At 34.5% G+C, this 16,694-nt stretch overlaps 1 long non-coding RNA gene across 6 annotated transcripts; it reads right to left on the bottom strand.

Annotated features, from left to right (window-relative positions):
• Positions 1 to 11,012: 11,012 nt before the first annotated feature.
• Positions 11,013 to 15,899, bottom strand: LOC145634697 (uncharacterized). 6 transcript variants are annotated; one of them, XR_014113491.1, is made up of 7 exons: positions 15,533 to 15,899; positions 15,226 to 15,347; positions 13,330 to 13,564; positions 13,003 to 13,177; positions 12,808 to 12,918; positions 12,120 to 12,195; positions 11,013 to 11,406 (listed from the first exon to the last, which is right to left on the bottom strand). It is a non-coding gene; the product is annotated as an uncharacterized LOC145634697 (long non-coding RNA). The 6 variants fall into 6 exon arrangements; XR_014113495.1 differs by lacking the exon at positions 12,120 to 12,195 and having other exon boundaries at positions 15,533 to 15,898; XR_014113490.1 differs by having other exon boundaries at positions 11,013 to 12,195; positions 15,533 to 15,897.
• Between the last annotated feature and the right edge of the window lie 795 nt (positions 15,900 to 16,694).

The following is a 16,694-nucleotide window of genomic DNA, read 5'->3' as shown; positions in this document are numbered from 1 at the left end:
GCCAGCGTCGGCGCTAATCAAGTTTTATTTGCGTCAGAACTCTGATTTGTTTTTTCTATCTTTTTGGCAGATTTTCTCTATAAATAGTCTCCTAAAAACTCTGTTTTTATCTATCTACAATCATCAACTCTCTAGTTTTCTAATTCTTTCTCTCTATAAGCTAAAGCTTCTCTCTCTCTTTTTTCTAAATCAACCCTTTTGCATACAAAATTCCGCATTCACAAGACCTAGATACACCAAGCATTGTTCGAAGTTGCCTTCGCCCTAGACGTGAAAGGTTTTAATTTTTGAGGGTTTGGTCCCAAATCTCTATTTCAATTATTTAATTTATTTGTTTTGATTATTATTTTCCTTGAAGTTACTAACGCGTGTATTTTGTTATTAGAAAGAGGTAAGAGGCATCCAAGTAAGTACTTTAATGGTTTTTATTGATATTATGATATAGAAATCATGCTTAGGTTGTTATTATGATTCCTAATGTTATGTTAGGGTGTTTTGATCTTCCTAGTATCATGTCTAGGGTAACTTTAATATCAAGTATGATTAAAAGTATGATGCCTTTTATGTTCTTCCTAATATTTATTGATGTTAGTATCATGTTAAGATTAAAGCTTTGATCTTTATTGCTTAGTGACATGCTAGGGTTTGTTATTAATATTGTTAGTATCATGCCTAGGATCTTACTATTATTATGCTTTAACATGATTAATTTTATTATGATAATTATTTTAATTATTTTGATTATTATTATGTTGCTTGATTATATTTATTGTTATTGCTTGATCACGCCTTTTATGCATGTTTAAAGGGAATATGTACTTGTAATCACGCTTAATAAAATAATTAATAATCTTGTTTAGGGTTAATTTGATTATAATTCAAGTGATCACCAATAATAGATTTATTTTTGCATTAATATTCAACCAACATAGATAAACCGGTTTAGGGTTAAACCTATTGATTGCATGTTAGTAAGAAAGCGCACATGAATACGATCAGAATAAAGTAGAGACCTATTATTAGGGCAGGTTCAATCTCTTTTAGGTTGGATTTGTACCTTCATCCCCGAACTACCAGTCATGGTTCCAGACCTATTGGAGTTGACGATCTCTTGTATCGTTAAGGGGTGTAACCTTCACCTTGTGAACGGTTTACAAGTTCCTAAAACTTGTTGGCGACTCTTTTGCTCTATCTTCTTTCCCTTTGGACGCCACCGTACTTTAGTGTATGATCACAGTGGGGTTCAAGCTACGGATAATGCTTGAAATATTCCCTACAAGATGTTTTACCTTTCATCTTTGTTTGTTTTATGCCAGCAGGTCTTTTACCTCTTCTTCCAACCTCGGATGGTGAATCGGGTTGTGATCTTTTACCACTTCCCCCAGTTTCAGTTGACGTTTGTTGGCCATCGGGTAACATATTAGATTGATCTTTGGCCAAAGAAGGTTCCCATATCGGATATTTTCTCAATTCCTCATAACAGTGCAACAAACAAAACATCTTGTTGTTAGTTGCGTAATAATCTTTGTGAGCAAATTTATCCAAATTTTGCTCGGACTCACCACTACCCTTGGTTTGATAGCGATACCCATATGCATCTACCCATTTACTACAATGTAAATTGATAAAATCCCATCGATTTTGCATCGATTTAATGTTTCTTACCTTTATTTCATCAGGGTTTTATATTTTAGAACGTTCGTAAGAGCATTAACACTCGTGGTATAATTTTATACCACGTTGTAAATATTCATCTAAAATATGATAATTTTTACAACAATGGTGGTGTAAAAGTATACCATGGAATGGTATATACCATCCCATGGTAAACATTTGCTTTGGTCCCCGTGTAACATAAACCAATGAGGTCACGCCATGTGGCCTAGCTATCATGTATCTTTTATATTTTTTTTCAATTGCATTTTAAGAAAAAATTATAAAGTAAATAATTATGAAAAAATTACCATTGTTCATAATTTTTCAAGACCTACACATAGACACCCATATTGATATAGTTTTATATATTTTTTCGAATTTGCTTTTTACTGCATAAATTGCTTATTTTATTTAATTAACTTTACAAACATTAATTTGTTATTTCCAATAATAAAATAAAATATAATTATAATTAAATTAATTGTATAATTAATACATGTATGTGAGAGAAAGTGTGGTGGTAAACTTTTTTTATACCATGGGTGGGGTGATTTTTGGAGAATGTATATTGTATTGTGGTATAAATGATGTGGAGGAGTGAGAAAGTGGTAGAGAGAGAAGGATGGTATAAATTTTTATACCATGAGTGATGATGATCTAACGGCTATAGATGTCAACCCATAACCCACTTCTTTTTATCTTGGTTCCTCTCACTACGTCACTTTATGTGTTTATGTAGGCCAATACAAGTGCTTTGTCTTCAGCTATGCTCCATGATAGGTTTTTCCTTTGCCCCGTGGTGTTGACATTTTTTTTGGGAATTTTGACATCAACATCGTTAATTTCTTCTAGATGTTGCACCCCCACTAATTGTTCCACATGTTCATCACTACTCTCCTCTGCTGGAGTTGCATTGCTACCACCAAAACCTCCAGGTGATTGATCCATGTTCTAAGTGAAATGTTCAGAAATGGGAAAAATCGACATATTACCAAGAGATTGTTGAGATAACGAGCTACTTTGAAGAAAAGGGAAAGAAGATTGACATTGTGGAATATTATTGACATTTATTGGTCTTGATTGACTACTAAACCATTGCAAAGCAGCTTGAAAATGAGGATTACTCAATAAATTTGGATCAAAAGGAGGATTATTTTGATTAAATTGAAAGTTTGGCTAATTTGGAAAATTCATATTATTCTTGTAATTTGAATTATTACGATCCATATTGAAGGGTATTTGAAATTGGAAGTGAAATGAAGAAAAAAAATTGTTTGAGTGATATGAGATTTTTTCCACTTATATGAGATTAATGGGGAAAAATGGGGAAAAATGAGAGTGTGTGAAAATATGGCAAAATTATACTTAAATATAGAGAAAATTGTTTTATGACCGTGGGTGCTTTTGGTTTTCTGAAATAAGTTACTGTTAACAAATTTTAGCCGTTTTAGATATTTAAGCCACAAAAATTATGTCACCATTAACCTTGTGACAAGTGTCAGTCTTTAATCCAAATTGTTTTCGTTGATTTGGCATTTTCCGCCAATGATGCCACTTTTCTTTTTTTTTTTTCTTTTTTTTTGTTGTTCATTTTTTGGCTTGTGGGACGAGGAGTGATTTCCTTTCCACAGAAAGGAAACGCTGGTATACTATTGCTAAAAGGATCCTTTTAGCAATGTTGACATCAATACAGAAGTTGAAAAGGAAGGAAAATGACACCTAAAAGGATTATAATCCTTGTGAATGCTGGTGCTCTTATACAAAAAGGTCTTATCTTCTTTAATTTGGGTATTTCTACTCGTCCACGTGGACCTATAAGAGCCCGACATATGTCACCCCAGGGGAATCCCAAAGTGGACCAACTGGGGAACAACACGTGGCAGGAGGATATTTTGAGGGGAAATGGCGGCCTTCAAGACCCAAATCCATAGATAGCCGCAAAACGGCGCAACCCAAATACCTAGGTCATCAAACCCTAGGGAAGGGGCACACCTTTCTAGGACCCTATAAATAAGGACGCTATATGGTCATCTGGTTTTTGGTGGTTGAAGAACTAACCGCCTATAACCTTATTTTAGGCTGCCCCACTCTGAACGAGTGCAAGGCCGTCATCATTTTAACTTTCATATTGCTGAAATATGAAAGGGATGATGGCTTTGTAGGCTCCTTAAACGGGGATCAGAAGACGGCTAGAGAGTGCTATCTCTCAAACGTCAAATCCACGGTCACATCAGCCGGACAGGGGAAGGAGCCAATAGACCTTGACGATGTCAAGGATCCTGATCCAGCCCCACGGGTCGCAAAGAAAAGAAAATCTGACGAGCTGGTGGTGGTTAAAAAGGAAAAGCAATAATAATCACTGACTGGGGAACAGTCAGACAACCTCCGTCCCCAGCTGGCTGGCGAACACATTGATATCGCCCTGGACGACAGTCGTATAGAGCGTACCGTAAAGGTGGGGATAGTTGCTTTTGCGAAGTTGGGTGCAGAATTACACCTTGTGCTGAAGGAATTCAAAGAAATTTTTGCCTTTGAAGTCTAAGAGATGCCAGGCATCTGCCCGGATCTTGCTATCCACAAACTCGCCATGGATCCAAAAAAGAAGCCCATCCAGCAAAAGAAAAGAAATCACGGCAAAGAAAAAAAATCAGGCGGCAACTGCCGAGGTTAAAAAGCTGTTAGACGTTGGGTTCATTTGGCCATGTAACTTCCCTGACTAGGTTGCAAACGTTGTGCTTGTAAAGACGCTGAATGGAACCTGACGCATGTGTGTTGATTACACTAACTTAAATATAGCATGACCGAAGGACATTTATCCACTTCCAAAGATTGAGAGTCTGGTCAACTCTACAGCCGGACATGCCTGATGAGTTTCATGGATGCCTATTCATGCTTTCATCAGATTCCCTTGTGGAAAAAAGATCAAGAGAAGACGGTATTAGTCACTGATAAGGGGTTATTCTGTTGTACTGTGATGCCGTTTAAATTGAAGAATCCGCTTGCTACTTTCCCATCAATGATTAATACAGTCTTCATTAATCAAATTGCGAGGAATGTAGAGGTGTACATCGATGACATGATAGTCAAATCTAAGAAATAGGTGGATCACCTTGTTGACCTCCAAGAAACATTCACCACACTCAGGCGGCACAAGAGCATGCTCAATTCTAAGAAGTGTGTCTTTGGTGTTGAGTCTGGAAAGTTTCTCGGATTCCTGATTGACTATAGGGGGATAGGGGTCAACCTCGAGAAAATAAAGGCGGTCATTGACATGAAGTTAACCCGCACTATAAAAGAATTGCAGAAATTAATAGGTTACATGGAGGCCTTGGGAGATTCCTCAGCCGCTCAGGCGACAAGTGCCTTTACTTCTTCCAAGCAACCAGGAAGAAGGCTATGTTTGAATGGGGGAATGATGTTGAGGCGACCTTCCAAAAGTTAAAGCAACATTTGCAATCTTTGCCAAGGCTTGTTAGCCCTCTGCCCTAGGCCTCCTGAGAAAAGAGTTACTGACTTAACTAACGAAGTTTCTAGACCTCCTGAGAAAAAAAAACAAAAAAAAAAAAACCACACTTATTCAATCATTCTCAACCCTAGGCCCTAGCCGACACTACTCTCCCCTCTCTCCTTTTACCTTACTTCCTTTCAAGATCTAATAAATCACCACCTCTGAATCTCGTCGCTGATCAGTTGTGCGCTAGTCAACTCTCCGACCAAAACTCCGATATGCACTTCTTCCTATTCAGTACTCTCTCAGTCTCTCTAACTCTCTCTTTGTTTTTGACCCTAATTATTTTGATGAAAAATAAGTTGACTAATCAACCAAGAAATTAAGAAGCCATTTAGATTTTGGATGCTTAAAACTACAACTTTGATTTTGTATGAGTTTAATTACTTGTTTTTTTTATGAAAAATAATTTGACTAATCAACTAAATAATTTTCTATGTTGTTTAATTACTTTTTTTTATTTCAGTTGCATGATATAATTAATATTGATATAAATGATCTGCTCTAGAAGTGTAGATAAGCTGCAACATTTAGAAAATTACATTTCATGTCTATTTGTATTTGATTTTGTGAAGAAAATCCCAACTGAATAATTTTTATTTGTATTCGTTCTGTTTTGTCTATTGTTAACTTGAGGAGTGTATGGGAAATTGGGAGGTTCAAGGAATTAAGGGTCAGATGCTACAATAATTTGTATTTGTATTTGTTATATGTCATTACTTGAGGAGTGTATGGCCTATTGGGGAATTAGATAGAAAAGTTTGGACTGACTACTGATTTTATTTGTAACCTTGCTGGTAGGGATGTTTTGTTAAGTAATGTGTAGTTGTTTCTCTGGGAATGTCCTTAAAAAAAATGATAGGTTATCACTTTAGCTAGTAATATTAAAGTAACGTGTAGTACACTAAAGGATTATGTGATGAATTGTTGAAAGTATTAGTTTGTTCATGCATTGACCAATTCATTACTACAATTGTTTTTGAGGAGAATAATATCAAAGAATGACAATAATGCTAGTGTTCCCACTCCAGCTAGTAAGACTCTAATTACATTATATTGGATGATGACGAAAGTCTTGTGGAGACTAATTCCAATCCTTCTGTCCTACCAATAACTAGTAGGCATACTTCAGCAGTGTGGACTGACTTTAAGAGAAACATGGTTGGTGATCTGGTAAAAGCTGAGTGCAACCATTGCTCCAAGCTACTTGCTGGTGGGTCAAAAGTAGAAACTACTCATTTGAAAGATCATTTAAACATATGTCCAAAAGAGTATGTCAAGATATTCAACAAACAAGATTGTTCGGTACAAAAAAAACTTGAATGATAAGAATGACACAATGACATTGGCTCCTTATGAATTCTACCAAGAAGATGGAAGAAGAGACTTGGCGGAGATGATGATTATTTTTCATGAGTATCCAATTAGCATAGTTGAGCATATGGGTTTTAGAAATTATAGCAAGACACTCTAACCTGTATTTAAAGTGCCATCTCGCAACACAACTAGAAAAGATATTATGAAAAGATATGAGCTTGAGAAGGAGAATGTTGCAACCTTGTTGAGGAAAGCAAAGGATAAGATTGCCTAAACTATTGACATGTGGATTGCTGAAAACTAGAGAAAAGGTTATATGGCAGTCACCTCACATTTTATTGATAATACATGGATGTAGCAAAGTTTGATCATAAGGTATCGTTTTCTAGTTACTTAAAACTTGCTTAATTTTTTGGTTGCCTTTGTATTGTTATAGTTTTTTGTGTGAGATTTAAAATGAAAACATACCTTTATATTGTTGATCCCTGAAAAATATCATAGTAATTACAAGTGATGATAATAGATTTTTATATGTCAATTTCATTGGTTTTGATAGGTTTTTATATGTCCCTGCTCCTCATGCTGCTGAGGTTCTTGCTGATGCATTGAAAGAAAGCATTTAATCATGGAATCTTGATCTTAGTTTGTCTTCTATAATTGTGGATAATTGTTCGACTGATGATGCAATAATGGAAATTTTGAAAGGAGTGTTTCCATATAGCTCACTTTTTATTACGAGGTGATTTTTTTCATATGCGTTGTTGTGCTCACATATTAAATTTGATTGTTCAAGATGGTTTAAGTGCTATGGTATCAAATGGTGTTCAAATAATTAGGGCGAGTGTTGTGTTTTGGACTGCTTCTGATAAGAGAGTACAAAAGTTTGAACAAGTGGCTAAGAAAATAGCTCCTGAGTGTACTAGAACGTTAGCACTTGATTACAAAACTCGGTGGAATTCTACTTATGAAATGCTTTCTATTGCTATTTATTATTGAGAAGTGTTTGTTGTTTTAAGTCCTCGAAATAATTGATATAAGAATCCACCGACCCCTGAGATTGGGAAAAAGTTGAGAAAATATGTGAACATTTAGAAGTATTTAGTAAAACTACCCTTAACTTTTCAGATCTTTATTTTCCTAAAATTTGTGCTTTGAGAATTGCAATTTCTAGTTGGCTAAAATGGCTGACATTATGTTACAAAAATATAATAAATAATAATGGTTTAATGGGAGTGGCAACAATACTAGATCTTAGATGCAAAATGGCTCTTATTCGGTTTTATTTTGCAAAATTTTGATGAGCATGACTTTGAAACTAAGGTTGGTAGAATTAGTGATCTTTTACGAACATTGGTTGAAGAATATGGGTCTAAGATTGGTAAAACCCAAGGTAGTAGTAGCCAACAACCTTTTGATTTGGGTAGTAGTAGCAAAGCCAATGAAGAGGCCTTTATGCAAGAATTTGCAGAATTTTTGCAACAAGATAAGGACCCAAGTCATGAAATTTCTGAATTGGATAAGTATTTAGATGCTGCTAATGTGCCTCTAGTGCAAAATTTTGATATTCTTAATTGGTGGAAAAAATAGAGGCACATATCCCATTCTTCAGCAAATAGCACGAGATATATTGAGCATTCCTGTTTCTACTGTTGCATCGGAGTTCGCATTTAGCACAAGTGGTCGGGTTCTTAATCCTTGTCGTAGTTGGCTTTTACCGGAAGCAGTCGAAGCTTTGATGTGTGCTCAAAATTGGATATGGGCTACTCTTAAAGATAGATAGCTAAAATAACATTTTATTTAATTAATAATAATAATAATAATAATAATAATAATAATAATAATATTATTATTATTATTATTATTATTATTATTTTTAATTAAGTTACATTTTATTTGCAGATTGTGGAGAATTCAAGGATGATGAATATGCTAAGTTAGTGGGTTTTAATTATTATTAATTAAATAATAAATACAATGTAACTTAATTAAAAAAAAAATAATAATAATAGATTTTTTTTTGTGCATTAATATTTGTTACATAGATTAATTAATAGTTACATTGTATTTGAAACATGGGATATCGATTCCAGAACAAGTGGAGTTTGCACCGAATAATTTAAGGCCTAATTATAGGGAATATTTCAAGTCATCCCACACTTGAGCCCCACTGTGATCATACACTTAAGCATGATGGCTCCAAAGGGAAGGAAGCTAGAGTTAAAGAGTCGCCAACAACTTTTAGGAACTTGTAAACCGTTCACAGGGTGAAGGTTACACCCCTTAATGATCAAAGAGATTGTTAACTCCAATAGATCTGGAACCATGACTGGAAGTTCGGGGATGAAGGTACAAATCCAACCTAAAAAAGATTGAACTTGCCCTAAAAATAGGCCTCTACTTTATTCTTCTCGTATTCATGTGCGCTTTCTAATTAACATACAATCAATAGGTTTACCCTAAACCTGTTTAATTTATGTTGGTTAAATATTAATGCACAAATAAATCTATTATTGGCGATCACTTGAATTATAATCAAATTAACCATAAACAAGATTATTAATTATCTTATTAAGCGTGATTACAAGTACAAATTCCCTTTAAACATGCATAAAAGGCGTAATCAAGCAATAACAATAATATATCATATCAAGCAACATAATATTAATCATCATCATAAAAATAATAATTTCAATAGAACATAATATTAATAGCAAGATCTAGGCATGATCCTAACATGATTAATAACAAACCCTAGCATGTCACTAAACAATAAAGATTAAAGTTTTAGCCCTAACATGATATAAGGAAAGAATAGGAAGCATCATAGAAACATACATGATATTAGCAATCTTAGTTATTACCCTAAACATGATACTAGGAGGCAATAAAACATCCTAACATTATACTAGGAATCAACAAAATAATCTAAGCATGATTTCTATATCAAAAGATCAATAATACAATTAAAGAACTTACTTCGATGCCTCGTATCTCTTTCTAATAACAAAATACATACGTTAGTAACTTCAAGGAAAATAATAAACAATTAAATTAAATAATTGAAATATAGATTTGGGACCAAACCCTCAGAAATTATCAACCTTTCCCGTCTAGGGCGAAGACAACTTCGAACTTGGCTAGGTGTGTCTAGAACTAATGTATGAGGAATTTTGTAAAAGGAAGGTTTAGAAAAAGAATAGAGAGAGAGAGAGAGAAAGAATAACCTTCTAGCTTTTAGAGAGAGAGATGATTGTTGTTACTGACTATAAACAGGGAGATACGACCCCTATTTATAGAGAAAATAACACGGAAACGATAAAAAAGAGTTCGAGTCCTATTTGGAATAAAAGACCTTCTGTCGGCAATGACAGGAGTTAGCACCAGACGACAAGCTCGTCGCCAGGCGACAGACCTGCCGTTTGGCGCTGGGACAACTTTTTTGCGGATTTTGTTTTTATCATATCTTTTGATCCAGAAGTCCAAATAAGTCATATAATATGTCTTTGGAAATCTCTTGAAGTCTAATTTCCAACCCAATTAGAATCAGATTAAAATCTTTTATAGGTAAAAAGATATGGCCGAAATAGTGGAAGGGTGTCAGTTTTGGATAGAGTTTCGTATTCCATTCATATATTTTTCGTTATATCTTGGAATTAATATTATAATATATCATTGGAAAGATAATTTCAAGATCTATCCAACCATATAAGATTTGGATAAAGATTATGAGGCACAAAATAATATATGACTGTCTTTGAACATCTTTAAATTCAATAGAATTAGGATTTAAAAAAAGGAAAGTTTTATTCAATTTCAAACTCTTTGATTTAATCTTTTCAAAAAGGATAATTAAGATCTTTTCGAAACTCATAGAAGCTTCTAATAAATCCTAATTAGTTTAGGAATAGGATTAAACCTTTGGACCCTCCACATGATCATTGGCCGTAGGTAAAATCCGGTTTGAGCCTAGTTTAGTATTTTGGCCATAACTTCCTAAGTTTTCCATAAATATGGTAAGAAAAGAAATATTTTCAAAAACAGAAAGAAGAGATATTTTAATAAAAACATCCTCATCACTAGACTTTTCACACTTTCGCTTTGTTCGATAATCAAATGACATGAAAGATATTCATCACTTGGTTTGGTTTTGGAGAGACACATTTGGGTGTCTACACTAATGGATTTCTTATAATGTATTTTAATTTATTATTTGTAGACTTGTAGTATTTTTAATATTTGGACTTTCACTAGTAGAAAAATGTAGAATGACACCGGTTCAAAACCCCCCTATGGCACCGATTTTGAACCGTTGAATATTTGAGGGATGCCAAAAAGTGGGATTTTTTGCACCGGTTCAGAACCGGTGGAAAAAAGGGGTTTTTGGCACGGTTCTAGTTCAAAACCGGTGCCAAAAATGGCCCAAAAAATACTTTTTTTTTTGCATTTTGCATTTTTTTTTTACTTAAATTGATATATACACACACTAACATATATATAAACTTACATATTTTCATTTTAAAAAGGCGTAATATTACAATTTTGGTCCAAAAAAATAAAATAAAATACAAGTTACATACAGAGCAACATATGCAACAACATGCATATTAATCATGGACTCTACATTCTGCTGGCAGGTACTAAACATTCTGCTGGCAGGTATGAGGCAAGCAGCTGCAAGGCTATGCACATAAAGATTATCAGAAGATCCAACATACAAGGAAAGATTCATTGTCTGGTGATACCAACTACCAAGCATATAATCCTGCTGGCAGAAACGAATGGAGAATCGGAGAAATCAATCGGTTCTGGCTTCACTTCTTTACAAACCTCAACATCATCTTCCATTGGATTTATGTTCACACCAAGACCACTAAAGTTTTTTTTGGCCTCTATAATGAAAGACAAGTGAGCACCAAATGAGGGACCTGCCAACAATTTATCAGAAAAGGTCTTGCTTTAACTCTCTTTATTAAAAAAGATTGTTACTAATAAACTGATTATTACTGATTTAATAGTGTATACATTGTATGATTTTAATGTATATGTAATGACTTAATATTTTATTACTACTTAATAAAACATTATTGCATATCTTCTATTTCATTACAGTAGTAATACATTTTCATAGTACTAAACTGACAATGTTTATCAAATGCAGTATTGAGAAAACAACCAAATTTTATCATACGCGGGTACTCAAACAAAAAGAATATGTTTAAGTCAAACCTCATTTACACATAAAATCACCTAGAAAGGTTGAATAGACTCTTGCTCATCCGTTCAAGATGAACAAGGATCTCTCAGTTACCCAATATGCAACTCTTATCCCCCACCAAAAGAAATTGAGCAAGACTTACAGTTACTAAAGAAAGTAAGAAACTCACCAAACTCCCACATCAAGTCACTCTTACGATCTTACCACCCAGTTATAAACAAATTTTAAAGAAAGTAAGAACCAACAAAGAGAGGCAACAAATTTAATTGCAGCTCAAAATTCTCAGAGGATGCCTCTCACACATGACAACACCAAATAGTTTAAGGCAGACCACAAATTGTGCACTCAGTTTCCTTAGAGACTTCATCACACCAATTAATAAGCATGCGTTAAACTATAAATAAACATAAATTTCAATTTTACCATTCTCTCCACCATTTATAAATGACAAAAGATCATAAACAGAGCGTTTATAAACATGCTCTTCTTCAACTTCAATCTGAAATACATGATAAAACACACAATATATATTAATTCTTAGCATGTCGAAACTAAAATTATTACCAGATATTAAGATACACATGTCATAACTTTAATAGCTTTATAAAACAAGATTCTGATCATTAATTAAAGGTGGTGACCCATGCATCCAAATTTTGATATTAATGAGCATCATACTGCCATTTGTATGTAACAATTACCAGTATGCTCTGGAGCCTAGTGAAATAGAATTGTCCTACCAGGCATGATAAACATGAATCAACCCCAATAACGCTGAGGAAGCTGTAAACAAATACGAATACTACGAAGTATTATCTTATACAAAATTAAATACATAGTCTCTACATTTCAAATGGTTTTCAACAAAAACCGGTGTGACGAATTAGGGATGATGGTATTATAATATTAGATTGCAGTACATCTGCAAATCCCGATGAAATTGTGTACCCCATATAGGCGGGCGCAAGTGAGAGACCATAGGTGTATTACATCCCTTAAAGAAAAATTTTAATATCATTGTTCCTAAATCCAATTTCCTTAACCACAGCTAGTACTTTTAAAATCATAAATAGAGTAGAAAAATAAAGACACGGACACTAGAATAGCACACCTTCTTCTGTTCTCTTTCTTTCAATTCCTTCCTCTTTCTAGCATACAATCGATTCAGTAGTCAAATGCGGGGATCATCAGTCACATTTTTTAAAGGCTCCAACTTCTCTTCCTGTAATACACAATGAACTATATGTCAACACGAAGTAAGCCACATGATGTATACATATTTGTCTTTCTACCAACAAAAATCAACCTCTGTATGAATATCTCACGTATCTCCTCCGGAGTCTTTCCTTCAATTATTCTAGCAAGTGTGCGGCTTGTAAGATCAACCAAAAATTTTAATTGAAGGCTATCAGCAGCAGATGCTAACTCGCATAATTTTTGGTATCTAATATGATAAACCTATCATCAAATGCCTTCCGCTCCTAAAGCAAACAAAGAAGGGAAGAAAATGGGTCATATAGCCTTTAGTACAAGACATACGATGTTTTCAATCCCTGATCAGTAAAATTTAATGAAACAAATAAAATGAAATCTACTTAGCAACTTAACACAATATTCTTTCACAATAAAGCACCTTCATAGAGTGGCCAGGCACTTGATGAAATCCAGAATATTCTTCCACAATAATCCAGAATTAAACTCAGGGTTGTTGAATTTACCCGTTCTGGAAGTACAATAGCATTTAATTTGGAGTATTCCATGCCTTTTCGAAGTATTTCTCGGCATATAGCAAGGCAAAACATAGCAACTTCTTCCTCAACTTGCTGAATTTATCCATCAGCAGTTTGTAACCAAACATAAGACTTCATCTGCATGAATGGAATCACAAATCAGATTCTAGGGATGACTAAAGTGTGTCACATTATATGTTATCTTCCATAAATTTCTAAAGCCACAATAGAAATATAAATAATCAAGGTTGGTCTTCTATTAATTTAGAAATGGGACGAATAAAAGTAGTTTTAAAATCATCAACTATATTAATAAAATCACAAACCAATTGTAATTTAGAAAAAGACCTTAAGAGTAAAGGACCTACCAGTTATACTATAAAATAGCCCATTTTTTGGCAAATAAATGATGATATTAACAAGGTTGGCCCTTAGCCAGTGCAGCACAAGGGGCCCAAATTTGATTGGGGCCTCAATCAGTAGAAAAATATAAATAATGTATATACTGCAATCAATAGACATATATACTAACACCTTGCTTGAATAGAAGGAAATAAAAGGAAAAGATAGGAAAAGAAAGGTAGGGAGACACACTCTCTTATTTGGGTAAAGGATTGGGGGAAGGAAGGGAAAGAAGAGGGAGGGATTCATTTTCCCTCTCTCTTTTATAAGCATAATCTCTCCAAATTTGGAGAGATTTGGAGGGAATATGAAGCTCCCCTCCCCCTCCCCCTCCCCTCCCTTTCTTCTCTCTTCCCTTCCTCTTTTATCCCTCCCCTTCCTTTCCTTCCTTGTTTTCTATCAAAACAAAGCATAAATGTAGCACAATGGTTTAGTGCTTTAAGATACGAAGTACATAACAAAAATCTGCAGTTCAAATTCCCGTTAATTACCTTATTTTTCCCATTTTTTGAAAAAGCAATTAATGCCTATTATCCCTATTCCACAACCATTGATAAAAGTCCTTATACATTTCATTTTTAGACATAGTCCATAACTAATGCCGTCATATTTCATTTTTGGTGATTAAAACATTAATATAATTTGTTCTTTGAGTGGGGATAAATCAAGGGGTTTGTTTTAATTATTTTTTTAGAAAAAAAGCAGGGAGTATAAAAGCTTAATTTTGCAAAGCAATGATGAGTTTAGAATTACAATTTCTTTTACATGGTAATTTGAATGAAAGGCCAAGTTTTATACTCCTTATTTGCCTTTTTGTTCAAACAATTACTCATCAGACTCAAGAGGTAAAAATAACAAATTTCCAAATATTTCAGTGTCGATAAATAAAAAATATTTTACAAAATAAAAAACATTATACAATCCATCAAATTAACCAACTTCTAAAAACAAAGTGCACAAATTTCACCAGCTTCAATTGATACATCAATGAGCATTTTTAGTTCTACAAAATGAACATTTTTAGCCGATTAAACAAAGCTCATAGAACAAATCAAACTAAATTAATTAATTAGACATACATAGGCTATCCTAACCAGATAAAGATAACTGTAAATAAGGGATTATTATCCCTAACATATGAACGGAAATAACAAAGCTTATACTTAACTACCCTTTGATTTAAAACACCAAAATCATCAATTTATGAACCCTTATAGATTTTTTGGACAAATTTGTCATCTAATGTTCTTATTATCATTCACAACGAACAAAATCAAGAAAATTAATAAAAACCAATAACATCACAGATTTAAATTGAAAAATTCGAAAGCATATAATGATTAAAAGAATGAATTTTTATATATTATAACAAGATATAAAAAAAAACCATAGCTGACCTGTTGAGACTTGAGAGGACACCTCATAAAATTTAGGGTTTGGCTAAATTGCAAAAACACAAAACTGACGAATACAAGTTGTTATCGCTTCCCTCAACCACCGTGCTGGACCACCTACGAAACTGAAGAATAATTTAGGGTTTGCCTGAATTGTTAATTTGTCACCAACACATATGCATGTGAACAATGTCGAAGATCTAGCTCAATTAACTAGCTGTAGGATTCAATTTTGTATTTAAAGGCAAAAATAGACACTTGAATGGATAAAAATCATAAACCCTAGATTTCAAATCAAAGAACAACATACCTTCATGAAGAAATCCACCACATCTGCTAAGATCTAGCACTAATAAATAAATAGACCATCAATTACGATGGTCACGACACCATTCACCACTGCTGTCACCCTTAATTCCAACTGCTGCGAAGAGAGGGAGTGAAAGAAAGAAAATCTGGGAATAAGGAGAGAGAAGAATGAAAGAGAGTGTGAGGCGGCGGTGGATGGGGAGTGGTGGAGCAGAGAATTAGAGATAGATCTTTGAGAAAGAAAGAGAAAGAGGAGGCAAGTGACTGAAGAGACGAGAGAGGAGGGGATTTGAGGAGAGAGAGAGAACGCAAGTCACGCAAGAGTATACAGGGCTTTTTTTTGGAATTCCCACCGGTTAAACTTAAAACCGGTTGAATTTCACTAATTTGGCATCAGTTTGGTTTGAACCGGTGCCATTTCTATTATACTAAGCCCCGCCTAATTTTTTTACAACCGCTTTTTAAGAACCGGTGCCAATAACTCGGTGCCAAAATGTGTTTTTATACTAGTGTGTTTGGACAATTTGGAGTTACTGATTTTTTTTCTTCAAAATATTTAGTATGTACTACTTTATTTTAATTTAAGTTGTATGCCTGACTGTAGTACATATATTTTTTTGGAATAGATTTAAATATATTATTTATGGTGGATTTCAGGTGGGGATTTTGTGGGGATGGGGTGGGGATTATGAGGGGCTGAAACGGGGATGGATATCCACATAGGGATGGGGCGGGGGTGGTTTTGAAGTAAGACCTGTCGAGGCGGGGATGAGGAGAAATTCCAGACGCCGTGGGGATGCGGGGTAGGGATGGGGATGTAAATGGGAGACGGGGATGGGGATGGGAATGCCAAAACCCGCCCCGCCCCGTTGACATCCCTAGCTATGATCCAATATTTGCAGGCGGTCAAAGTTGAGGTCGGGACACTCGAAGAATTCAATTTGAGTCAAATGCCCCGTTCCGAAAACAATCAGGCGGATGCTCTCTCTAAGCTGGCATCATTCGCCTCATGCGATACACCTCGGTCAGTCTTCTGGGAAGTTATGGAAAATCGAAGCATTGAAGAAGATCTCATTGGAGTACTCGACCGAACCTCTACCTGATGGATAACATCTGGGCATATCTGCTAGACGACACACTGCAGACTCAGCTGTAGAAGCAGC

The sequence above is a fragment of the Chenopodium album genome, chromosome 6 (genome assembly GCF_948465745.1).
Source record: "Chenopodium album chromosome 6, dcCheAlbu1.1, whole genome shotgun sequence".
In the NCBI taxonomy this organism is placed as follows: domain Eukaryota; kingdom Viridiplantae; phylum Streptophyta; class Magnoliopsida; order Caryophyllales; family Amaranthaceae; genus Chenopodium; species Chenopodium album.
Note: the sequence above shows the minus strand (reverse complement) of the source record. Positions and strands in the feature narration are given on the sequence as shown.